Below are 26231 nucleotides of genomic sequence, written 5' to 3' on the forward strand. Positions count from 1 at the left end.
GGAACTAAGAGGCCCAAACCTGTTCCAGAATGACATAATTTCCCTGTGCACAAAGTGAACTCCATGAAGATATGATAGCGGAAGCCATGGACTAAATGGTCAAAGCAGCAGCTTTGGGACCAAAAGGTCACTGGTTTGATTCCGTGGACCAGCAGGAATGGCTGAAGTGCCCTTGAGCAAGGCACCTAACCCCCAACTGCTCCCCAGGCTACTCTGGGTATGTTGCACGTTGCTCTGCTAAATGCCTGTAATGTAATGCAACGTAATATGTTTCACCAAGGTTGGTGTGGAAGAACTTGAGTGTCCTGCACAGAGCCCTGACTGAACTCAACCCCACCGAATCCCAACTTTGTGATGAACTAATTGTGCACCAGGTCGCCTCACCCGACATCAGTGCCTGATCTCACTAATGCTCGTGTTTGAATGAACACAAATCCCCACAGCCAGGCTCCAAAATCTAGTGGAAAGCCTTCCCAGAAGAGTGGAGCTTATTCTAACAGCAAAGGGGTCTAAATCTGGAATATGATTTTCAATAAATGACATACAGATGTGATGGTTAGGCGTCAACAAACTTCTGGCCATATTCCATATGTTTGTTAAGTCAAGTTGCTAGAGGATGTCTGCAGTACTTATGATTAATTCCCATAGGATATCTGATCTCTGTATAAATCCCAGAGATGGGAATGTCTTCACAAATGTACTTCACAACTCCACACACGAGATCAATCAGCTAGACATTGGACTGTCAATTTTTGACCCAAAGTGACTGATCAGCCAATAAACAGAATGACGCAAACATTAGGTGAATTTCTACTACTATTTCTATCTAGCCTTTCAAGTTTTAAAATGGTTTATTAAATACAGCGATACCGTGAGGGTTTCCGGTCCCACCATAGAGAGGGTGGCAGCGTAGTTTAGGGCAATTCCATGTAAATGTCAACCTCACCATGCAAAAATAAAGCAACATGTAATACATCAAAACCACTCCCAGAGATATCACCCAGGCCTGTATTTTACAGATGTGAATAAGTTGAACCAATTTGTAACCAACCTAATATGTCACTGTCAGTCTTTCTTTCTTATAATGTAAACCCCAAGCTAAAATCAACTTTGATCATGTACAATTCTATATTATTGCCACAAGCCACAGAAATGTCTGCTAAAATCCACAAAACAGCAAAACAATAGCCATCCTAAATATTATTTAAGAACTTTGATAGTTTTAGCTGATATTTAGAGAGTTTTTCAAAGGGTTATGGTGGTTAAATTGCTGATTTTCTAAACATATGCCATGTCTATTTCAGACGCGTCACATCCATAACGGAATTTCGTCACATCCATAACGCTGACTTTTCCTTCCGAAACTCTGCATGAAATACAAAATATTTTAAACAAAGATTTTTTAATATTCACCTTGGACCCCTCTATCAAATGGATATCTCCATTTCGACATTAGGTTTATAATTTCACAGAGTTTGATAAAAATGTACAGTCACCCAAGAAAAGTGATACTTTTTCTGTCACATCCATAACGCATCTTTTATTGGCATTTTCTGGCGTGCCCTAGATGTACTATGGGAATTGTTCTTGTTCTATCACTTCTCCAGTATGGTACAGCCTTAAAATATGCAACACCTGTTTAAATACTGGGAGACAATAAAACATGCACTGGGTCATTTGTTGCCATTTTGAGTTCAAGTGTCACGTCCATAACGCTGGAATTGCTCTTTACAAGTTCCCTGACGGTTTTTGAAATAACCCCCCAAAACTCAATTTTTTCAACCCAAGTGCATGTTTTGCTTCAAGACAGAGAGAGGGGGTACTACCAGAAGTAGGACAACTACAAATATGATGGAAAGCGAGTCTGAAATAAGACAGGATAACTAAAGCCTCTGTCACAACCGGCCGTACGTGCTCCGACGTGCAAAAAATGCAAGAAACGCACGGAGGGCGCGCGTGTGACGTGCTGATTTTCGAGCCGTAGACTGGCCGCAGAGGTTCTTTGTCATGTCAAACAAACTCTACGGGCGCTTAAGTTTTTTTCAGGTTGCAAGACAAACTTACGGCCAACGTGCGTCTTTCTCCACGAACAAAAAAAAAAAGCAGCGATTTGGGAAATGCCAAAAATCACACGGCCAAAAAATCATACGTCCGGTAGTGACCTAGGCTTAAAGCCAAAATCCCCTCGGACTGGGTCTACATGGTGATGTCTCTGAAGCTAGCCTGCAAAGTATTCTCAACAAAAATACAAGAGTTCAGAAGAGACAACCGGGCACAGCTATCAGACATTAAATACAGTGATACCATGACACTGTGGTATTTGGAGACCAGGTTATCACACCAGGAAAACGTCCAACAGGAACACCCCTAGTTGCTGCTGCCCTGATTTCAAACAGTAAACATGTCAAATACCGTATTTACAGCTCAATCATCCAATAACCAAAGGCAGCCAAGCTGAATGGTCATCTCCTGGATTTGTTTTGATCTAAAGTCACATTCGCTCCTGAAATTCCCGAGGTTCCTGTTTCCAAGAGTCAAGTTCATTGGGTTGGGACTCTGATTTGACAACATAATAGAAGCATGTGGTGTTTTACTCTGGGTAAATATAAGTGTGGGAGATCGATTATTTAAGGATAAAAATGCGTAGCCTGTTAATATCTGGTGTCTCAACATCGGGAAGGATTGTATAAATCTAGTCGTGTGGTAAAGTAACAATCCGTCACAGTCGATTTTGCATGTCGTCTGACTCCATATTTTCAAAATGAAAAGTTCTTGTGGAACTAACTTCAGTCTCAGTGTGGACAAAGAGTTTTCTCGAGACCAATCTTGCCTTCAGAACACAGTATCCTATGAGGTTTTTACAATTATCTAATTATTCCACTTGCTATTTTAGGTTAGGTAAGCAGAATGGAATTTTGTAAGGGTTCAACCATATTTATCATTGTGTAATTCTGAGCTGTACCTTCGGGGATCGATGAGATCAGCAAAGGGCAGGTCCGGACGAGTCACGGACATCTCCACTTCTGCAGTCATGCATGTGAGCCAAATGTGTTAAGCAAGCAGATAAACACTGTTGGTAACCTGTAATACTGTTTATTAACCCCACATTCAATCAATATTGGAGCAAAATCAAAACGTAGACAAACAATAGGAGATATAGGCTGAGACATCTGAAGATAAGATCATAAAAGCAAACTAATCACAGCTTTAGTTCTGAAAGTCACAACTCACTGGTTGTAACTTAACAAAAAAAGATTAGCCAGATGCTTACCAGTGGAGTAACTGAAGAGACATCAATACACCTTTAATTCTCAGTTTGAACTAAGTGTGGGGTTATACTGAAGGAGGTTGTAGACACCAACAGTCCAGTCAGACCTTGATTTACTACCACAGGTTCATAGCTCCAGGACTCTGGAGCCAATGCCCAAGGATTACTCGCTCCCAACACACCTGACCCAACTCATGAGGGCTTAAAATATCACTGAAGAGTTTTTAAGATGAACCTTGAGAGGTAGAAAACCTCAAAACTGTGTAGATCAGTGTGTGCCCTTGAGAAGATGTAGCCTACAGTGGTGCTTGAAAGTTTGTGAACCCTTTAGAATTTTCTATATTTCTGCATAAATATGATCTAAAACATCATCAGATTTTCACACAAGTCCTAAAAGGAGATAAAGAGAACCCAGTTAAACAAATGAGGAAAAAAATATTATACTTGGTCATTTATTTATTTATTGAGGAAAAAGATCCAATATTACATATCTGTGAGTGGCAAAAGTATGTGAACCTCTAGGATTAGCAATTAATTTGAAGGTGAAATCAGAGTCAGGTGTTTTCAATCACTGGGATGACAATCAGGTGTGAGTGGGCACCCTGTTTTATCACTGGGATGACAATCAGGTGTGAGTGGGCACCCTGTTTTATTTAAAGAACAGGGATCTATCAAAGTCTGATCCTCACAACACATGTTTGTGGAAGTGTATCATGGCACAAACAAAGGAGATTTCTGAGGACCCTCAGAAAAAGCGTTGTTGATGCTCATCAGGCTGGAAAAGGTTACAAAACCATCTCTAAATTGTTTGGACTCCACCAATCCACAGTCAGACAGATTGTGTACAAATGGAGGAAATTCAAGACCATTGCTACCCTCCCCAGGAGTGGTCGGCCAACAAAGATCACTCCAAGAGCAAGGCGTGTAATAGCCGGCGAGGTCACAAAGGACCCCATGGTAACTTCTAAGCAACTGAAGGCCGCTCTCACGTTGGCTAAAATGTTCATGAGTCCAACATCGGGAGAACACTGAACAACAAATGGTGTGCATGGCAAGGTTGCAGGGAGAAAGCCACTGCTCTCCAAAAAGAACATTGCTGCTCATCTGCAGTTTGCTAAAGATCACGTGGACAAGCCAGAAGACTATTGGAAAAATGTTTTGTGGATGGATGAGACCAAAATAGAACTTTTTGGTTTAAATGGGAAGCATTATGTTTGGAGAATGGCAAACACTGCATTCCAGCATAAGACCCTTATCCCATCTGTGAAACATGGTGGTGGTAGTATCATGGTTTGGGCCCGTTTTGCTGCATCTGGGCCAGGACGGCTTGCCACCATTGATGGAACAATGAATTCTGAATTATACCAGCGAATTCTAAAGGAAAATGTCAGGACATCTGTCCATGAACTGAATCTCAAGAGAAGGTGGGTCATGCAGCAAGACAACGACCTGAAGCACACAAGTCATTCTACCAAAGAATGGTTAAAGAATAATAATGTTTTGGAATGGCCAAGTCAAAGTCCTGACCTTAATCCAATCGAAATGTTGTGGAAGGACCTGAAGCGAGGAGTTCATGTGAGGAAACCCACCAATATCCCAGAGTTGAAGCTGTTCTGTATGGAGGAACGGGCTAAAATTCCTCCAAGCCGGTGTGCAGGACTGATCAACAGTTACCGCAAACGTTTAGTTGCAGTTATTGCTGCACAAGGGGGTCACACCAGATACTGAAAGCAAAGGTTCACATACTTTTGCCACTCACAGATATGTAACATTGGATCGTTTTCCTCAATAAATAAATGACCAAGTATAATATTTTTGTCTCATTTGTTTAACTGGGTTCTCTTTATCTACTTTTAGGACTTGTGTGAAAATCTGATGACGTTTTAGGTCATATTTATGCAGAAAGACAGAAAATCCTAAAGGGTTCATAAACTTTCAAGCACCACTGTAGATGAATTAAACCAGGCTAGAAACCATTGCTACTTAAGACAAATTGACAAATTTAAATCTGTAAATTTATTGTCATGCAAGCATAATGACGTTGAATGCTGGTGTTACACTTTTATAAACATCCCAATGTAACATCAGCCAAATCCCATCCATTACCTACAGGACAGTTACTTGCCTAGTAAAACTCAACACTAACAGTCAAGTCTGGTATTGGCTTGGTTCTCTTGTGTCATTCTGCACAATCAGGACTAAAAGAACAAAACCATGTTTCCCATCCAGTAGGATTACATTTGATATTGCTAGACAATATAAAACTCAACCTTCTTAGCCAGTTCTGGCACTCAAAAATAATGTCAATAATAAAGCCATCTATGACTGGGAGGTTCAAGACCACTTCACAGGTATAATCCACAGTGAATCTATCCAATCGTGAGCTCATGTAAAAAGAAAAATGAAACTAGCTCTCAAATCTAAGTGTGTTCAGCTGTCCTGTGGTGATGCAAGTTTAAAAAGATTTGGCAGCTCGCTTCACACATTTCAGAGGAAGCATGTGTTCGAGATTTGGCAAGCTATTGAGAATTACCAATGACTGACTTGGGAGAAAACTGGGTATAAAAACCTGAAAGATAAACAAAACGCATTATCTGCAATGGGTTTTAAATGCTACACTGTTTGGTTCTGGCAGCAAATTCAGCTTTGTGCAAGGGGGGGGGGGGGGGGGAACAGGAAAAAAAAAAGATGATCACAACTTCCCATTCAGAAATTCCTTGGATGGACTGATGATAGCGGTCTATCAGCAAATAGTAACTGTTGTATTTAACACGTATACAACACCTCTGTTTTAGGTGGGGTTTACATTAGACCGTATCAGCGGATCATCAGATTAACGTTTTTAAAACGATTAGCGTGCACACAGCAACGCCAATACACGATTCGCGTGCACACAGCAACGCCAATACACGGATACGCTCGGCTCCGCAGGCATCCTGCGCTCCAAATCACTCTGCCCTGAACAGCGAGTGCCCTCTGGAGGGTGCGCACTCCGGCCCTGCGCAGCTCACAGAGCGCGCGAGTGAAGTGCACGAGCAGTGATCCTAGTGCATATCGGGCATGCGCAAGTCACTCACTACTTGCAAATGGAAGGATGGCAAGCCTAAAGACAATCATAACTACACAATGGGCAGTATTTGCATCAGTATTTGCAGTATTTTCATACTTTTATACTCTTTAATGAAAGGTGATATAAGGCGGAAGTCCGCGCCGTTTTTCAGCAGTCGCGTCACATGACCAACGCCAGCGAATCAGGAAGGTGGATGTCACAGTGACGTTGTCCAATGACGACGCCAGCTAGAGCTCAGCACAGCGTATCCGCGTATTCTCAATGTTTACACAGCACCGGACCAGACACGATCTGGATTGAATACGTGGACCCTGGCGGATTCCCGTTTCCCGGCGTTTTAATGTAAACGGACAGTGCATCCGCGAAGAAAACGAGACAGATACGGTCTAATGTAAACTTGGCCTTAGTAATATACACTGATTTTTTTGGTCACCATCTTGTCAACTTAAGTAGCATATTAAACTGGCCTTATGGAGAACCATCATGACTCTGGGTCTTCAGTTCCTGAACCAGAAGGTGTAAGTAACATCTCTGTAAACAGGAAGGAGTCTACTGAAGAAAAACTATTTCAGACATTTGACCTTGCTCTGACGTTGATGCTGGATCAATTTCAAAATCTAATCAGTTCATCTGTTGGTTACAATGATAATTCCATATAAATCCTAGAAATGTTTCACCACTCAAGACAGCTTTACTGTCAATACCTCCATGAAAATTATGGCTTATAACTCATGAAAATCAGAAATCCAGTATCTCAAAATTATTAGAATATTTCCTAAGGTCAAAAAACAAACAAACAAGGATTTACAATACAGAAATGTCCAACTTCTGAAAAGTATGTTCATTTATACGCTCAATACTTAGTTGAGGCTCCTTTACCACGAATTACTACATCAATGCGGCGTGGCATGGAGGCGATCAGCCTGTGGCACTGCTGAGGTGTTATTGAAGCCAAGGTTGCTTTGAGAGCAGCCTTCAGCTCATCTGTATATTTGGATTTGCTGTTTCTCGTCTTCCTCTTGACAATAACCCATAGATTCCCTCTGGGGTTCAGGTCAGGTGAATTGGCTGGCCAGTCAAGCACAGTAATATCATGGTCAGTAAACCATTTGGCAGTAGCATTGGCACTGTGGGCAGGTGCTGAGTCCTGCTGGAAAAGGAAATCTGCATCTACATAAAGCTTGTCAGCACATGAAGCATGAAGTGCTCTAAAATCTCCTGGTAGATGGCTGTGTTGACTTTGGACTTGATAAAATACAGTGGACCAACACCAGCAGATGACATGGCACCCCAAATCATCACAGACTATGGAAACTTCACACTGGACTTCAAATACCTTGGATTCTGCGCCTTTCCACTCTTCCAGACTCTAGGAGCCTGACTTCCAAATGAAATGCAAAATTTATTTTCATCTGAAAAGAGGACTTTGGACCACTGAGCAACAGTCCAATTCTTTCTATCCTTAGCCCAGATAAGACACTTCTGACATTGTCTCTGGTTCAGGAGGGGCTTGATATTAGGAATGTGACACCAGCCTCAGTCCACTCCTTGTGAAGCTCTTCCAAGTTCTTGAATCAACTTTTCTTTACAATCCTCTCAAGGCTGCAATCATCCCTGTTGCTTGTGCACCTTTTCCAGCCAGCCTTTTCAGCAAGGACCTTCTGTGGCTTATCCTCTTGGTGGAGGGTGTCAATGATCGTCTTCTGGACAACTGCCCAGTCAGCAGTCTTCCCCATGATTGTGGTTGCATGTACTGAACTAGATGGAGAGATACACAGTATTTATACTGTTTTACTCAAACACAAAATGAAATACTCTAATATTTTGAGATTTTTTTTGCACTATAGGCCATAATTATCAAAATTAAAATAATGCTTGAAACATTTTAGTTTACAAGTCTAGAATATGTTACATTTCACTTTCTTAAATAACTGATGGAAAATATGAAACTTTTTCACGATATTCTAATTGTTTGAGATGCACTAGTATAAGTGTACAGTGTGTTGAAATCCCATCACCCTCAGGCTCCCCCATAGTGCATTCTCGTTCTTGAGATATCATGCTAAAGATAATCTCAAATCTTGGACAGACAAATGGATGGATGGCTGCACTGACCAGCACATGGAGGGACCAATGGTAAAAACGGTAGCTAGCCAACAAAACTAGAAAACTGGTTATTATGATAAAACCATATAAACCTTATAAAATGTTCAACCACTCATTCCTGAGTTAACAAGAATTTCAGACAGATGGACAACCCAAAACCCCTCCCTCACTCAGTGACAGAGGCATAACTATGGTTTTTTATTAATAACTGACAAATTCAACATACTGAACACAAAATTATCCAACTAAAGTGAAATTTAAACTTTTTTTTTTTAAATCGATTGTTGCTGCCCTACTCACCACACTAAATATTCCATGCATACTACAACTCCGATTCCAAAAAAGTTGGGACAAAGTACAAATTGTAAATAAAAACAGAATGCAATGATATGGAAGTTTCAAAATTCCATATTTTGTTCAGAATAGAACATAGATGACATATCAAATGTTTAAACTGAGAAAATGTATCATTTAAAGAGAAAAATTAGGTGATTTTAAATTTCATGACAACAACACATCTCAAAAAAGCTGGGACAAGGCCATGTTTACCACTGTGAGACACCCCCTTTTCTCTTTACAGCAGTCTGTAAACGTCTGGGGACTGAGGAGACAAGTTGCTCAAGTTTAGGGATAGGAATGTTAAACCATTCTTGTCTAATGGAGGATTCTAGTTGCTCAACTGTCTTAGGTCTTTTTTGTCGTATCTTCCGTTTTATGATGCGCCAAATGTTTTCTATGGGTGAAAGATCTGGACTGCAGGCTGGCCAGTTCAGTACCCGGACCCTTCTTCTACGCAGACATGATGCTGTAATTGATGCAGTATGTGGTTTGGCATTGTCATGTTGGAAAATGCAAGGTCTTCCCTGAAAGAGACGTCGTCTGGATGGGAGCATATGTTGCTCTAGAACCTGGATATACCTTTCAGCATTGATGGTGTCTTTCCAGATGTGTAAGCTGCCCATGCCACACGCACTAATGCAACCCCATACCATCAGAGATGCAGGCTTCTGAACTGAGCGCTGATAACAACTTGGCTCGTCCTTCTCCTCTTTAGTCCGAATGACACTACGTCCCTGATTTCCATAAAGAACTTCAAATTTTGATTCGTCTGACCACAGAACAGTTTTCCACTTTGCCACAGTCCATTTTAAATGAGCCTTGGCCCAGAGAAGACGTCTGCGCTTCTGGATCATGTTTAGATACGGCTTCTTCTTTGAACTATAGAGTTTTAGCAGGCAACGGCGGATGGCACGGTGAATTGTGTTCACAGATAATGTTCTCTGGAAATATTCCTGAGCCCATTTTGTGATTTCCAATACAGAAGCATGCCTGTATGTGATGTAGTGCCGTCTAAGGGCCCGAAGATCACGGGCAGCCAGTATGGTTTTCCGGCCTTGACCCTTACGCACAGAGATTCTTCCAGATTCTCTGAATCTTTTGATGATGATATGCACTGTAGATGATGATATGTTCAAACTCTTTGCAATTTTACACTGTTGAACTCCTTTCTGATATTGCTCCACTATTTGTCGGTGCAGAATTAGGGGGATTGGTGATCCTCTTCCCATCTTTACTTCTGAGAGCTGCTGCCACTCCAAGATGCTCTTTTTATACCCAGTCATGTTAATAACCTATTGCCAATTGACCTAATGAGTTGCAATTTGGTCCTCCAGCTGTTCCTTTTTTGTACCTTTAACTTTTCCAGCCTCTTATTGCCCCTGTCCCAACTTTTTTGAGATGTGTTGCTGTCATGAAATTTCAAATGAGCCAATATTTGGCATGAAATTTCAAAATGTCTCACTTTCGACATTTGATATGTTGTCTATGTTGTATTGTGAATACAATATCACTTTTTGAGATTTGTAAACTATTGCATTCCGTTTTTATTTACAATTTGTATTTTGTCTCAACTTTTTTGGAATCGGGGTTGTATATATACACACACACACACACACCACATTCTATAGGTATTATAAGCATATGTTTTTGCTTTTGTGCGTTATCATTAGGTTACATAACCTGAACGTGTATGTCAGCTAAACATGTACTAGGAGTTCAATAACACCCAAAGGCATCACTTCTCTGACAACACCTTTTAAAACACTTTCTATATTTCATTGCTCTGCGTTTTCAATTCATTTTCAGTGCAAGACAACAGAAAAGGCTTCCTTTATGCTGTCTTTATACTTTAAACCTCTTTTCCCACAAGATATGGATCTGGAACCTTTATCGACAGACAGAAGTACAACCCCACATCAGAAAAAGTTGGGACAGTATGTTGAAACTGAAATATTAAAACTGAAAATAATGATTTATAAATAATCTTTGTCCTGTATTGCACTCAAAACAATACAACAACACATTTGACGCTTTTACCTTGTGAATTTTATTTATTTATTTATCAAAATAAACATACATCCATTGATCCATTATCTATAGCTGTTTATCCTGTACAGGGTCGCAGGCAAGCTGAAGCCCATCCCAGCTGACTATGGGTGAGTTGTGAGGTACACCCTGGACAAGTTGCCAGGTCATTGCAGGGCTGACACACAGAAACAAACAACCATTCACACTCGGATTCACATCTACGGTCAGTTTAGAGCCATCAATTAGCCTAACCTGCATGCCTTTGGACTGTGAGGGAAACCGGAGCACCCGGAGGAAACCCACGCAGACATGGGCAGAACATGCACTGCAAAAAACTGAAAGCTGATTTTGAGGAGTTTTAATAATCTCAGAGTTGGTGTCTTGTATTCTTCTAAAAGGAAATGCTAAATTGTTTCAACTATATTCAAGATATTCTAACTTGTTAAAGTGCCATTCCACCATTGGATGTATTCTCATCTCATTATCTCTAGCCGCTTTATCCTTCTACAGGGTCGCAGGCAAGCTGGAGCCTATCCCAGCTGACTACGGGCGAAAGGCGGGGTACACCCTGGACAAGTCGCCAGGTCATCACAGGGCTGACACATAGACACAGACAACCATTCACACTCACATTCACACCTACGGTCAATTTAGAGTCACCAGTTAACCTAACCTGCATGTCTTTGGACTGTGGGGGAAACCGGAGCACCCGGAGAAAACCCACGCGGACACGGGGAGAACATGCAAACTCCGCACAGAAAGGCCCTCGCCGGCCCCGGGGCTCGAACCCAGGACCTTCTTGCTGTGAGGCGACACCGCTAACCACTACACCACCGTGCCGCCCTGGATGCATTCTTTGGCATAAAATACAATATATTTTATGACAACATGACTAGACAGAGAAATCTTTTAGCTTCAAAATGATATATCAAACATAATTTTTTGACAACGACAAGTATATTAATTTTGCGACCAAAGTCACCTACCCTTTTAATTTCCGCGCGGTAGTGAAACGTGATGTCATCGGCAGGTTCCCCTTCTTGTGTACCACGTCACGTGTGACGTGGCACAGATTATCAGCAATGGCGGATAGAACGCGATTTCCACTTGTCGATTGCTGTGCCGATATTCACCATCGACCGTCTCCTTTGGGCATCACTTGCTATTTTCCTTTGCTTCTTTTCCGAAGCTGACAATCGCGTTCTATCCGCCATTGCTGATAATCTGCGCCACGTCACACGTGACGTGGTACACAAGAAGGGGAACCTGCCGATGACATCATGTTTCACTACCGCGCGGAAATTAAAAGGGTAGGTGACTTTGGTCGCAAAATTAATATACTTGTCGTTGTCAAAAAATTATGTTTGATATATCATTTTGAAGCTAAAAGATTTCTCTGTCTAGTCATGTTGTCATAAAATATATAGTATTTTATGCCAAAAAAATACATCCAATGGTGGAATGGCACTTTAAGATATCCTTTTTGCAGTGTAAAAGAGTACAAGACAGCAACTCTGAGATTATTAAAACTCGTTCTAGATTGTAACCAATTTATTCCAAGATGTCTTGTCAGGTAAAATTCTCTGTCCATGCAGCAAGATAATTTCACTAGTATTAAGGAATTTTCTCCTCAAATTCAGTTTTCTGCAGTGTGCAAACTCCACACAGAAAGGCCCTCGTTGGCCGCTGGGCTTGAACCCAGGACCTTCTTGCTGTGAGGCAACAGTGCTAACCACTACACCACCATGCCGCCCCCTAAATAAACAATGATTTCCATTTTGATTCTTACAACACATTAAAAAAAAAAGTTGGGACACTTTATAATCTTGCCACTCCTTCTCACATTCCTTTATCCCATGCTCCCTGCAAACAGGTCTTAAGGTGTGCAACAGTATGGGGTGGTTGTTGTCACGTTTTTCATTTCAAAATTCCCCACACATTCTCTATTGGGGACAGAGGGGACAAGCACCCTCTTCTACAGCCACGCCTTTGTAATATGTGTAGAATGTGGTTTTGCGCCGTCTTGTTGAAATCTCCCTGGAAAAGATGTCGTCTTGAAGGCCGCATATGTTTCTCCTTAATCTCAATGTACTTTTCTGCATTAATGCTCCATCACCGAAGTGTAAGTTACCTTTGCCAAGGGCACTGACACAACCCCATACCATGACAGACTCTAGCTTTGGAACTTGTTCCTGGTAACAATCTGGATGGTCGTTTTTGTTTTTGGTCAAGAGCACACAGTGTCCATTTCTTTCAAAAAAAGACATGGAATACTGATTTGTCTGACCACAATACACGTTTCCACTGTGTGATGGTCCATCCCAGATGCCTCCAAGCCCAGAGAAGTCGATGGCGCTTCTGGACACAGTTAACATAAGGCTTCCTTTATGCACGGTAAAGTTTTAACTGGCTTTTGTGGATGTAATGCTGTATTGTAGCTTGACAAAGGGTTGCCAAAGTAATCCTGAGCCCATGTGGTTATATCAGCTATAGATGAATGACTGTTCTTGATGCAGTGCCGTCTGAGACATCAGTGATCATGCTTTCGTCTAAACCGGGGAACAGGGGCACTGTGCCCTCTTATTCTCGGCGTGCACCCCCTTACCAAAATGCCGATCGAACCCCAAGTCACACTTAGGCCATGCACTTATATGCTACTGCACAACATGCAATCTTTCTCAAAATGATCTTTTCTCCGTGAAAACATCCCAGCAACACCACGTGACAGTGTGTCTGATCATCAAATACGTTATAATTACTCCAAAAATATTCCAATCATAGTACATACGCCGTCAGACGGTTCAAAAACGATCCGAATTGGTGTTTTCCAGACCGAGGCGCCATGTTGTTTAGTTGTTTACTTGTCGCAGCTGCTCTCGCGAGATTTGACATAGGTTACATACAAGGTCGGCTGACTTGTAGAGCGAGATTTCTCGAGACTGAATAACCTTTCACCCACCGGCGTGGGAGCTTTTGACAGAAGTTGTTCGCAAGTTGTTTTTGTTGACACTTGGGCATTTAAAGATGTCATCCCGCGGCATGAAAAGGAAGAAAGCCAAAGACTGTCCGGGACAGAAGAAGATGACTTCTTTTTTCTGTCACAAAGCGGATAAAGATGTTTCAGATGGCGAGATCGCAACAATCGAGGGATCGTTCCACCAAGTGCTGTGACAGCGGTGTCGCGGAATCTGTGATGAACGAAGACCAGATGTCTTGCTCTGATGAAGGCACCGAGTGTTCAGTGGAAAAGCAAAATGAGAAAAAGGCCGAGTTCCAGGAAAAGTTCAAGTATGCTTTTTGTTTTTTTAGCGCGCTTACATTTTTTTGCATGGTTTCAAACTTTGTGATGTGGGTTGGATTCCAACTTTACGATGTTTACTTTTTTAGTTTCCTTTTAAAGAAAATAATTTTGCTCTGGAATTTTTTTTTTTTTTCATTTTGAACAACTAACGCTACCTTATTCTAGTATAAGAAAACAACAGATTTCTCTGGTGAATGTTTAATACTTTGTAAGTTTGATGAATTTGAATTATAAATTTCAATTTGAATCATGAGGAATTAATATTATGTGTAATTTGAATTATGAGGTATTAGAATTAAGTGTTGTTTGTGACAAAGTTTTATTTTCTTTTTCAATGTTGACAAATAAATAATTTGTTACAATTTCCCCCTCAGAATGTCCCACTGTAGCCTCAATTTTTCAAAGGCTTCGCACAGCGGAACACCATCCCCCCCTGAAATGCAGGAATGGATGTATATTAACAAATGAAATGAAGTTGACCAGACAAAACATGAAATATCTTGGGTTCATACATATATATTATTTACCAGCTGGGAGGTCCATATCATGAAATACCGTGACCAAGGTCTTGAAAATACTGACAGAGGCCTCTGGGCCGAGGTCAGTATTTTCAAGGCCGAGGTCGTGGAATTTCACGATACGGACCGACCTTAAGCTGGTAAATAGTATATTTATTTTTTTCTTTACCAAATTCTAACAGGGGCGGCACGGTGGTGTAGTGGTTAGCGCTGTCGCCTCACAGCAAGAAGGTCCTGGGTTCGAGCCCCGGGGCCGGCGAGGGCCTTTCTGTGTGGAGTTTGCATGTTCTCCCCGTGTCCGCGTGGGTTTCCTCCGGGTGCTCCGGTTTCCCCCACAGTCCAAAGACATGCAGGTTAGGTTAACTGGTGACTCTAAATTGACCGTAGGTGTGAGTGTGAATGGTTGTCTGTGTCTATGTGTCAGCCCTGTGATGACCTGGCGACTTGTCCAGGGTGTACCCTGCCTTTCGCCCGTAGTCAGCTGGGATAGGCTCCAGCTTGCCTGCGACCCTGTAGAACAGGATAAAGCGGCTTGAGATAATGAGATAAGATGAGAAATTCTAACAGAAAATGAGAACGCCTGAAAGGGAAAACAAAGCCAAGGCAAGTCAGCATTTTGAATCCTCATTCACAGCTGTAATGCAAATGGCTTCCTCCTCGGTATACAAGTGCACTTCCATGGCAGGAAAAAAAAAAAAAAAAAAAAAACTACATTTTGCAACCTATGTAGTCCCCTATTTATACAAAATTTAGTTATTCAGGATTCAGCCATGTTTTTGCTCGGCATTAGCGACAGTTACACGTTTTCAGCTTTCTCCTGAAATGTTTTCTTTTATTTTGTCTTCATCAGGGTAGTAAAACTCACTCTCGCTGTGAACACTGTCGTTATCACTATCCATGCTATTAATAATAATGCTATTATACTGAGAAATGCGAAAATAAATGTTGACAAAAAATTGCTACTATGTTTGTTGTTGTTGTGAACGAGCAAGGTCACCAAAGGTCCGTAACCGGAGTACGTATTGTAGGATTCCGAACTGCTCGCGAGCCAATCAGAGCGCACGATTTGATGGAAACAGGACCACGAAAAAAATAAATGTCTGTTATGAAATACAAGACAAAGTAAATTTAGAAAATCACTGATTTTTCTGTCCAACTGACATGATGGTACTCAAATCCTAGAAAATATTTGGTAATAATTACATTAACCCACCTCCCAATCCAAAAAGAATGCTAGATATTTCTGGGAATGACACGTGACACCGTAACAACCCTACACCAGACCCTATCCCAGAGCCATAGTGGACACAGAGCCAGACACTGCTGGCTTTGTCCTGAGCCTCACCAGCACAAGAATTGCTGACCTCTTTTCCAACATCCTGTTTTTGAGAAAAGAGGAAAATGCAGTGATTTTTTTTTTTTTGACCCACAAGAGAAATGAGAAAGATGGAAAGAAAGAGCGGTATGGGGGTGTGTAGCACGCCGAGAAGAGAACAATCCTTCTTTTGCTTTCCAGATGACCTTATTTAGGACAATAACACCTCTGGCACAAAACGGGACATTATGGAGCAATAAGAAGCCACAGATAAGAAAAGAGGAATTCATCTGTAGGTTGTCTTTTGCTTCCAAGAAACTTCACTGTGGCTGATAAACTTTTCTCCCCTCACCTTCCAGAACTGGTTTAAAAATTAGCATAGGCAGCTATGGTGAAACAAATCAGAAAATAAAATAAAGAAGGAGAAATAAAAAGACATACGACATACATATTTGGGAATGCATCAAATCGGATACTGATATGCTATGCTTATTTACCCATATTTACCAATATTGTGTAATTTAATGCTGCATTTGACTTACCTCGGAAGTGGAAAGTTGGAACTCTGTTGTGGAAATACGCTGTTTTTGACCCTTGTGTGTTTATGTCATACAAAGTAGAAAAAAAAAAAACACAGATGCCTCCATGTTTTTTGTTAGCAGCAAGCTGGCAACTAACAAACAAGCTAACTGTGATGAACGATGTATATTTGGACACTGACACAAATTTTGGTTTTTTTAACTGTTTACTGAAACATATTCAAGTTATAGTTATATAATGGACATGGACATAAAGTCCAGACTTTCAGCTTTCATTTGAGGGTCTCCACATTAAAATTGGATGAAGGGTTTAGGAGTTTCAGCTCCTTAACATGTGCCACCCTGTTTTTAAAGGGACCAAAAATAATTGGACAATTGACTCAAAGGCTATTTCATGGGCAGGTGTGGGAAATTCCTTCGTTATGTCATTCTCAATTAAGCAGATAAAAGGCCTGGAGTTGATCTGAGGTGTGGTGCTTGCATTTGGAAGATTTTGCTGTGAAGAAAACATGCGGTCAAAGGAGCTCTCCATGCAGGTGAAACGAGCCATCCTTAAGCTGCGAAAACAGAAAAAACCATCCGAGAAATTGCTACAATATTAGGAGTGGCAAAATCTACAGTTTGGTACATCCTGAGAAAGAAAGAAAGCACTGGTGAACTCATCAATGCAAAAAGACCTGGACGCCCACAGAAGACAACAGTGGTGGATGATTGCAGAATAATTTCCGTGGTGAAGAGAAACCCCTTCACAACAGCCAACCAAGTGAACAACACTCTCCAGGAGGTAGGCGTATCAATATCCAAATCTACCATAAAGAGAAGACTGCATGAAAGTAAATACAGAGGGTTCACTGCATGGTGCGAGCCACTCATAAGCCTCAAGAATAAAAAGGCTAGATTGGACTTTGCTAAAAAACATCTAAAAAAGCCAGCACAGTTCTGGAAGAACATTCTTTGGACAGATGAAACCAAGATCAACCTCTACCAGAATGATGGAAAGAAAAAAGTATGGTGAAGGCGTGGTACAGCTCATGATCCAAAGCATACCACATCATCTGTAAAACACGGCGGAGGCAGTGTGATGGCTTGGGCATGCATGGCTGCCAGTGGCACTGGGTCACTAGTGTTTATTGATGATGTGACACAGGACAGAAGCAGCCGGATGAATTCTGAGGTATTCAGAGACGTACTGTGTGCTCAAATCCAGCCAAACTGATTGGTCGGCGTTTCATAATACAGATGGACAATGACCCAAAACATAAAGCCAAAGCAACCCAGGAGTTTATTAAAGCAAAGAAGTGAAATATTCTTGAATGGCCAAGTCAGTCACCTGATCTCAACCCAATTGAGCATGCATTTCACTTGTTAAAGACTAAACTTCAGACAGAAAGGCCCACAGACAAACAGCAACTGAAAACCGCTGCAGTAAAGGCCTGGCAGAGCATTAAAAAGGAGGAAACACAGCGTCTGGTGATGTCCATGAGTTCAAGACTTCAGGCAGTCATTGCCAACAAAGGGTTTTCAACCAAGTATGAGAAATGAACATTTTATTTACAATTATTTAATTTGTCCAATTACTTTTGAGCCCCTGAAATGAAGGGATTGTGTTTAAAAAATGCTTTAGTTCCTCACATTTTTATGGAATCATTTTGTTCAACCCACTGAATTAAAGCTGAAAGTCTGAACTTCAACTGCATCTGAATTGTTTTGTTCAAAATTCATTGTGGTAATGTACAGAACCAAGATTAGAAAAATGTTGTTTCTGTCAAAATATTTATGGACCTAACTGTATATTTACCTCCTCAAAACAGCAAATACATCTGTATGACGATTGACCTAAAGCAAATACTTGGATATACAGTATAACTAATTGAAGGATAAGAAGTGCTACTTTGTTTAACGTGGATGCTGTGAGCAGCCATTTTGATTTGACATCACTTGCTGAACTCTGGGTTGAATAGCTCATCCTGAATTAGAGAACAAATTCTGGACGGGGGGAGATGGGACGGGACATTTTCTTTGTTTGATGAATGTAGCATAACTCCCTGTCATACCAATGAACAAAACTAAATAACAGTGATCTGCAAGTCATTCATCAACAGAAGGAACTAGATTTTCCGACTACACAATAACTTGAGAAAACATTAGCACTAGGAGTCCATTACTAGCAGCAAAAAGTAGCAACCAACCAAGAAAAAAATGTTGACACTCCGTACTGGGTAAGTGATCAGCGCTTACCCAATACAGGTGCATCTCAAAAAAATTAGAATATCGTAACAAAGGTTCATTTTTTTCAGACTTTAATTCAAAAAGGTAAACTTTCATATATTCTATATTCATTAAAATTTAAAGGAATAATCCGGAGTGAAATGCTTTTTAGGGCTATTTTCGCATGATTGGGAGTTCATACGTTGCACAATCACGTCAATCGGTTGTGTTTTGAGAAAGTTGTTTTTTTGTGATTTAAACCGAAAGTGCCAACACGGCAGTGCGAGGGGCATGTCATTTCGCCGATACAAAACGCTGTTTTTAAAACCATTGCCAAGGTCCAAACAACATTACAGTTCAGTGGAAGTGAGTACAGAGTTCCTACACACAAACCGAGGTGTCCCTGGCTCTACGTATAAGTGTACGGACAGATCGTCTAGAAGACCGAATACAAAACCTGTACCTTCCCGAAAACAGTTGTTCTCCAGACACCATCTTCAGGGGACAGTCCGTAAAAGTCGAGTGCCAAGTGCAGAGCTAAATCCTCTGGAAATGCACAATTTCGTAGCATTTTATGGAAACACAGTCTAGTGTTTAGTTCGAAATTAAAAGGAAACTGCATGCAACAACATTATAGTCCAAGTGGGTTGGAATTTTGAATGGGAGGTCATGTGATGCTACGAAATTGTGCATTTCCAGAGGATTTAGCTCTGCACTCGGCACTCAACTTTTACGGACTGTCCCCTGAAGATGGCGTCTGGAGAACAACTACTTTCGGGAAGGTACATGTTTTGTATTCAGTCTTCTAGACGATCTGTCCGTACACTTACAGAGCCAGGGACACCTCGGTTTGTGTGTAGGAACCCTGTTCTCACTTCCACTGAACTGTAATGTTGTTTGGACCTTGGCAATGGTTTTAAAAACAGCGTTTTGTATCGGCGAAATGACATGCCCCTCGCACTGCCGTGTTAGCGCTTTCGGTTTAAATCACAAAAAAACAACTTTCTCAAAACACAACCGATTGGCGTGATTGTGCTACCAACTCAACGTATGAACTCCCAATCATGCGAAAATAGCCCTAAAAAGCATTTCACTCCGGATTATTCCTTTAAGTGAAATATTTCAAGCTTTTATTTTTTTTTTAATTTTGATGATTATGGCTTACAGCTCATAAAAATCAGAAATCCAGTATCTTAAATTATTAGAATATCTCCTAAGATCAATAAAAAGAAAGGATTTATAATACAGAAATGTCCAACTTCTGAAAAGTATATTCATTTATACACTCAATACTTAGTTGAGGCTCCTTTATACCACGAATTACTGCATCAGTGTGGCGCGGCATGGAGGCGATCAGCCTGTGGCACTGCTGAGGTGTTATTGAAGCCCAGGCTGCTTTGAGAGCAGCCTTCACCTCGTCTGTATTTTTGGGTCGGGTGTTTCTCATCTTCCTCTTGACAATAACCCATAGATTCCCTCTGGGGTTCAGGTCAGGTGAGTTGGCTGGCCAATCAAACACAGTAATATCACAAATCAGCAAACCATTTGGTAGTAGTTTGGCACAGTGGGCAGGTGCCGAATCCTGCTGGAAAAGGAAATCGGCATCTACATAAAGCCTGTCAGCAGATGAAGCATGAAGTGCTCTAAAATCTCCTGGTAGGTGGCTGTTTTGACTTTGGACTTGATAAAACACAGTGGACCAACACCAGCAGATGATATGGCACCCCAAATCATCACAGACTCCGAAAACGTCATACTGGACTTCAAAACACCTTGGATTCTGCGCCTTTCCACTCTTCCTCCAGACTCTAGGACCTTGATTTCCATAATGAAATGCAAAATTTACTTTCATCTGAAAATAGGACCTTGGACCACTGAGCAACAGTGCAGGTCTTTCTCACCTTAGCACAAGTAAGACACTTCTGACGTTGTCTCTGGTTCAGGAGTAGCTTGATGTTAGGAGTGCAACTGTTGTAGCCCCTTTCCTGAAGACGTCTGTGCATGGTGGCTGCTGATACACTGACACCTGCCTCAGTCCACTTCTTATGTTGTCCACTCCCAAGTTCTTGAATTGACTTTTCTTGACAAGCCTCTCAAGGCTGCAGTGATCGCTGTTGCTTGTGCACCTTTTCCAGCCAGCCTTTTCAGCAATGACCTTCCGTGGCTTACCCTCTTTTTGGAGAGCGTCAATGATCATCTTCTGGATAACTGTCCAGTCAGCAGTCTTCCCCATGATTGTGATTGCATGTACTGAACAAGACCGAGAGATACACGGTATTTACAGTGGGGCAAAAAAGTATTTAGTCAGCCGCCAATTGTGCAAGTTTTTCCACTTAAAAAGATGAGAGAGGCCTGTAATTTTCATCATAGGTACACTTCAACTATGAGAGACAGAATGGGGGGAAAGAATCCAGAAAATCACATTGTAGGATTTTTAATGAATTAATTGGTAAATTCCTCGGTAAAACAAGTATTTGGTCACCTACAAACAAGCAAGATTTCTGGCTCTCACAGACCTGTAACTTCTTCTTTAAGAGGCTCCTCTGTCCTCCACTCGTTACCTGTATTAATGGCACCTGTTTGAACTCGTTATCAGTATAAAAGACACCTGTCCACAACCTCAAACAGTCACACTCCAAACTCCACTTTGGCCAAGACAAAAGAGCTGTCAAAGGACACCAGAAACAAAATTGTAGACCTGCATCAGGCTGGGAAGACTGAATCTGCAACAGGTAAGCAGCTTGGTGTGAAGAAATCAAAAGTGGGAGCAATTATTAGAAAATGGAAGACATACAAGACCACTGATAATCTCCCTCGATCTGGGGCTCCACGCAAGATCTCACCCCGTGGGGTCAAAATGATCACAAGAACGGTGAGCAAAAATCCCAGAACCACACGGGGGGACCTAGTGAATGACCTGCAGAGAGCTGGGACCAAAGTAACAAAGGCTACCATCAGTAACACACTACGCCGCCAGGGACTCAAATCCTGCAGTGCCAGACGTGTCCCCCTGCTTAAGCCAGTACATGTCCAGGCCCGTCTGAAGTTTGCTAGAGAGCATTTGGATGATCCAGAAGAGGATTGGGAGAATGCCATATGGTCAGATGAAACCAAAATAGAACTTTTTGGTAAAAACTCAACTTGTGTTTGGAGGAGAAAGAATGCTGAGTTGCATCCAAAGAACACCATACCTACTGTGAAGCATGGGGGTGGAAACATCATGCTTTGGGGCTGTTTTTCTGCAAAGGGACCAGGACGACTGATCCGTGTAAAGGAAAGAATGAATGGGGACATGTATCGTGAGATTTTGAGTGAAAACCTCCTTCCATCAGCAAGGGCATTGAAGATGAAACGTGGCTGGGTCTTTCAGCATGACAATGATCCCAAACACACTGCCCAGACAACGAAGGAGTGGCTTCGTAAGAAGCAGTTCAAGGTCCTGGAGTGGCCTAGCCAGTCTCCAGATCTCAACCCCATAGAAAATCTTTGGAGGGAGTTGAAAGTCCGTGTTGCCCAGCGACAGCCCCAAAACATCACTGCTCTAGAGGAGATCTGCATGGAGGAATGGGCCAAAATACCAGCAACAGTGTGTGAAAACCTTGTGAAGACTTACAGAAAACGTTTGACCTCTGTCATTGCCAACAAAGGGTATATAACAAAGTATTGAGATGAACTTTTGTTATTGACCAAACACTTATTTTCCACCATAATTTGCAAATAAATTCTTTAAAAATCAGACAATGTGATTTTCTGGATTTTTTTTTTCTCATTTTGTCTCTCATAGTTGAAGTGTACCTACTGTATGATGAAAATCACAGGCCTCCCTCATCTTTTTAAGTGGGAGAACTTGCACAATTGGTGACTGACTAAATACTTTTTTGCCCCACTGTATACTGTTTGAATAGTAATTTACTCAAACTCAAAATGAAATACGCTAATGTGTTCAGAGAAATTTTTTTTTTAATTTTTTGTGTTGTAGGCCATAATTATCAAAATTAAAATAGAAAAATGTTTGAAACATTTTAGTTTACGTGTAACGAGTCTAGAATATATTACATTTTCACTTTCTTAAATAACTGATGGAAAATATTGAACTTTTTCACGATATTTAAATTTTTTGAGATGCACCTGTATGTTGTTCATTCTTCAGGATCAGCTGCTATCAGTCATCGAGTGTTTTCGATTCAATAAATGCATGACTAGGAAATGTATTTTATTTACAGCTTTACAGAAGCGCTTTTCTGGAATGAAACAAAACCCACTTTTCACCTGTACAACCATGCTCAATCCAAGGTAACACATATAGCTAGATAATACACTTCAGCTACTTAGAATCAATCAACTAGCTAACGCTACACGTACATGTGCACTTTCCATAACCACTATGTAAACTCGAAAAACATAAACAGGGATAGATTAAATATTCCATGATGCCACTGATTGATTAATATGAAATAGATGATGTATTTCAGTATATGTACTGACAAGTTACCAAAAAAAACCATGGCCTCTAACATGTACTTGGTATGAAAAAGTGGCAGGTATCTCTGGTCTTATTTATATTCATGGAATAATGAAATGTAATGGTTGCTGCGATTCAGTCATGTTAGCTGTTCATCCTTAAGGAATTTTATGTCGTGGGACCTTCAGAAATTTTACATGAATACCCCAGTTCTAGGGGCAGCACGGTAGTGTAGTGGTTAGCGCTGTCGCCTCACAGCAAGAAGGTCCGGGTTCGAGCCCCGTGGCCTGCGATGGCCTTTCTGTGCGGAGTTTGCATGTTCTCCCCGTGTCCGCGTGGGTTTCCTCCGGGTGCTCCGGTTTCCCCCACAGTCCAAAGACATGCAGGTTAGGTTAACTGGTGACTCTAAATTGACCGTAGGTGTGAATGTGAGTGTGAATGGTTGTCTGTGTCTATGTGTCAGCCCTGTGATGACCTGGCGACTTGTCCAGGGTGTACCCCGCCTTTCGCCCGTAGTCAGCTGGGATAGGCTCCAGCTTGCCTGCGACCCTGTAGAACAGGATAAAGCGGCTAGAGATAATGAGATGAGAGATGAGATACCCCAGGTCTACAAAGTCTATAATACTGCACATCCCCAGGGATTGCTAGCAACCCAACAGTCACTTCCTCTCCAGGAATTGGTCCTCTGCCATGGCAACTGACCTTTAGCATCCTCTCCAGAATTCCTCTTCCTCGGCAAGGACAACCAGTGTCCTGAGGTGTACTGATATGCTACCAAGCACAGATGAGTGAAGAATACCCAAATGACCTCTAGTGTCATCCCCATACCACCCTTTCACACGCAAGCCTGTTATTATTTCCCGTTTTTAGACAGAATACATCAGCAAAGGACGTCCGATATTACACACTTCAAACTGTATCAGCAAACCGGAAAACTTTTCACTGAAGAATGTTTCATATCGCTGACCCACATTTAAGATCGGAAAGGACATTTTTACGGAGTGCTGACTCTAACTAGTGTTCTCCCAGAGGACACGGGAACTTGCTTGAGAGTCTCCAAGCAATGGCTTATCAGTATTGTATGCCCTAGTTCTCTCACATTCAGAGCAGTGGAATATTTTCTGCCATTTTAAAATACTCGGTCATCCAGCATGACATTTACAAGACACAAAAACATGGCAAGGTCATGAACTCGCGTGACCTCTCACCTACAGCCATACAAGTTGTGTGTTAACAGTTTGGTGTAATAGTGTGTCAACCCAATCGAAACCAAGTTCCATCGAAAAGCTGTTATACTACTGAAAAATCAGTTCGTTTCTACTCTAAATTGCATGACTTCACGTCCTGTATTCACTTTCTGCATTACAAAAACAAAATCAGACAGCAACAATTTGTGGGACTCTTTATATGTCCTTCCAAACTGGAGGTGAGATCAGATGAAGGTGAGAAAGAAAGCAGAGACTGTTTGATAAGAAGCTGTCGAAAGCAGTGCACTCATACCCTCACCTGTACCTGGACTCCTCTTGCTGTGATTACAGAGTTTTCTGGAATGGATAAACCTTCTTATGAAAGATGACCAACCTTTCACTGTGATCATATCAGCCACAGGTTTAGGGAAAAGAAAGTCAAGCATGCACACTACCGTTCAAAAGTTTGGGGTCACTTTGAAATGTCCTTATTTTTGAAAGAAAAGCACTGTTCTTTTCAATGAAGATCACTTTAAACTAATCAGAAATCCACTCTATACATTGCTAATGTGGTAAATGACTATTCTAGCTGCAAATGTCTGGTTTTTGGTGCAATATCTCCATAGGTGTATAGAGGCCCATTTCCAGCAACTCTCACTCCAGTGTTCTAATGGTACAATGTGTTTGCTCATTGCCTCAGAAGGCTAATGGATGATTAGAAAACCCTTGTACAATCATGTTAGCACAGCTGAAAACAGTTGAGCTCTTTAGAGAAGCTATAAAACTGACCTTCCTTTGAGCAGATTGAGTTTCTGGAGCATCACATTTGTGGGCAAGGCAAGGCAAGGCAAGTTTATTTATATAGCACATTTCATACACAATGGCAGTTCAATGTGCTTTACAGAAGTAAAAACAAAAACAGTAAACAATAGAGAAATAAAATGACATAAAAATTTTATTTTTATTCTAAAACAATTCATCTCATCTCATCTCATCATCTCTAGCCGCTTTATCCTTCTACAGGGTCGCAGGCAAGCTGGAGCCTATCCCAGCTGACTACGGGCGAAAGGCGGGGTACACCCTGGACAAGTCGCCAGGTCATCACAGGGCTGACACATAGACACAGACAACCATTCACACTCACATTCACACCTACGGTCAATTTAGAGTCACCAGTTAACCTAACCTGCATGTCTTTGGACTGTGGGGGAAACCGGAGCACCCGGAGGAAACCCACGCGGACACGGGGAGAACATGCAAACTCCACACAGAAAGGCCCTCGCCGGCCACGGGGCTCGAACCCGGACCTTCTTGCTGTGAGGCGACAGCGCTAACCACTACACCACCGTGCCACCCCTAAAACAATTAATTAAAAGAATTAAAAGAAAATAATAAGAATTAAACAATAGTAGAAATAAAATAATAAAATGAAGTAGAAGTTCAAATAGGAGGAGAAAAAAAAAAGAAACCAGCAGAATAGAATAAAGAATAAAATAGAATAAAGTTAAAAATTAAAGTAAATTTAAAACATGCAGAGAAAGTAAAGATTATAAAAATGTAAAGAAGACAATATTAATTATTTAACAGAAAGCATCTGAAAACAGCTTGGTCTTTAACCTAGATTTGAAGCTGCCAACAGCAGGAGCATTTTTAATGTCCTCTGGCAGTTGGTTCCATAGCTGTACTGCATAGTAGCTAAAAGCTGCTTCACCACACTTTGTTTTAACAACTGGTTTTAATAGTAAATTTTTCTGCTTTGATCTGGTAGATCTGATTGGGTTATTTGTGGGGTTATTTGTAGATCTGTGGGGTCGATTAAATGCTCAAAATGGCCAGAAAAATGTCTTGACTATATTTTCAACTCATTTTACAACTTATGGTGGGAAATAA

At 41.3% G+C, this 26231-nt stretch overlaps 1 protein-coding gene across 1 annotated transcript in view; it reads right to left on the minus strand.

The window, feature by feature from the left end:
* Positions 1–26231, minus strand: part of ssh1a (slingshot protein phosphatase 1a) — a 151652-nt gene that overhangs the window by 102248 nt on the left and 23173 nt on the right. The window lies entirely within an intron of this gene.

This window comes from Neoarius graeffei, chromosome 24 (assembly GCF_027579695.1).
Source record: "Neoarius graeffei isolate fNeoGra1 chromosome 24, fNeoGra1.pri, whole genome shotgun sequence".
Classification (NCBI taxonomy): domain Eukaryota; kingdom Metazoa; phylum Chordata; class Actinopteri; order Siluriformes; family Ariidae; genus Neoarius; species Neoarius graeffei.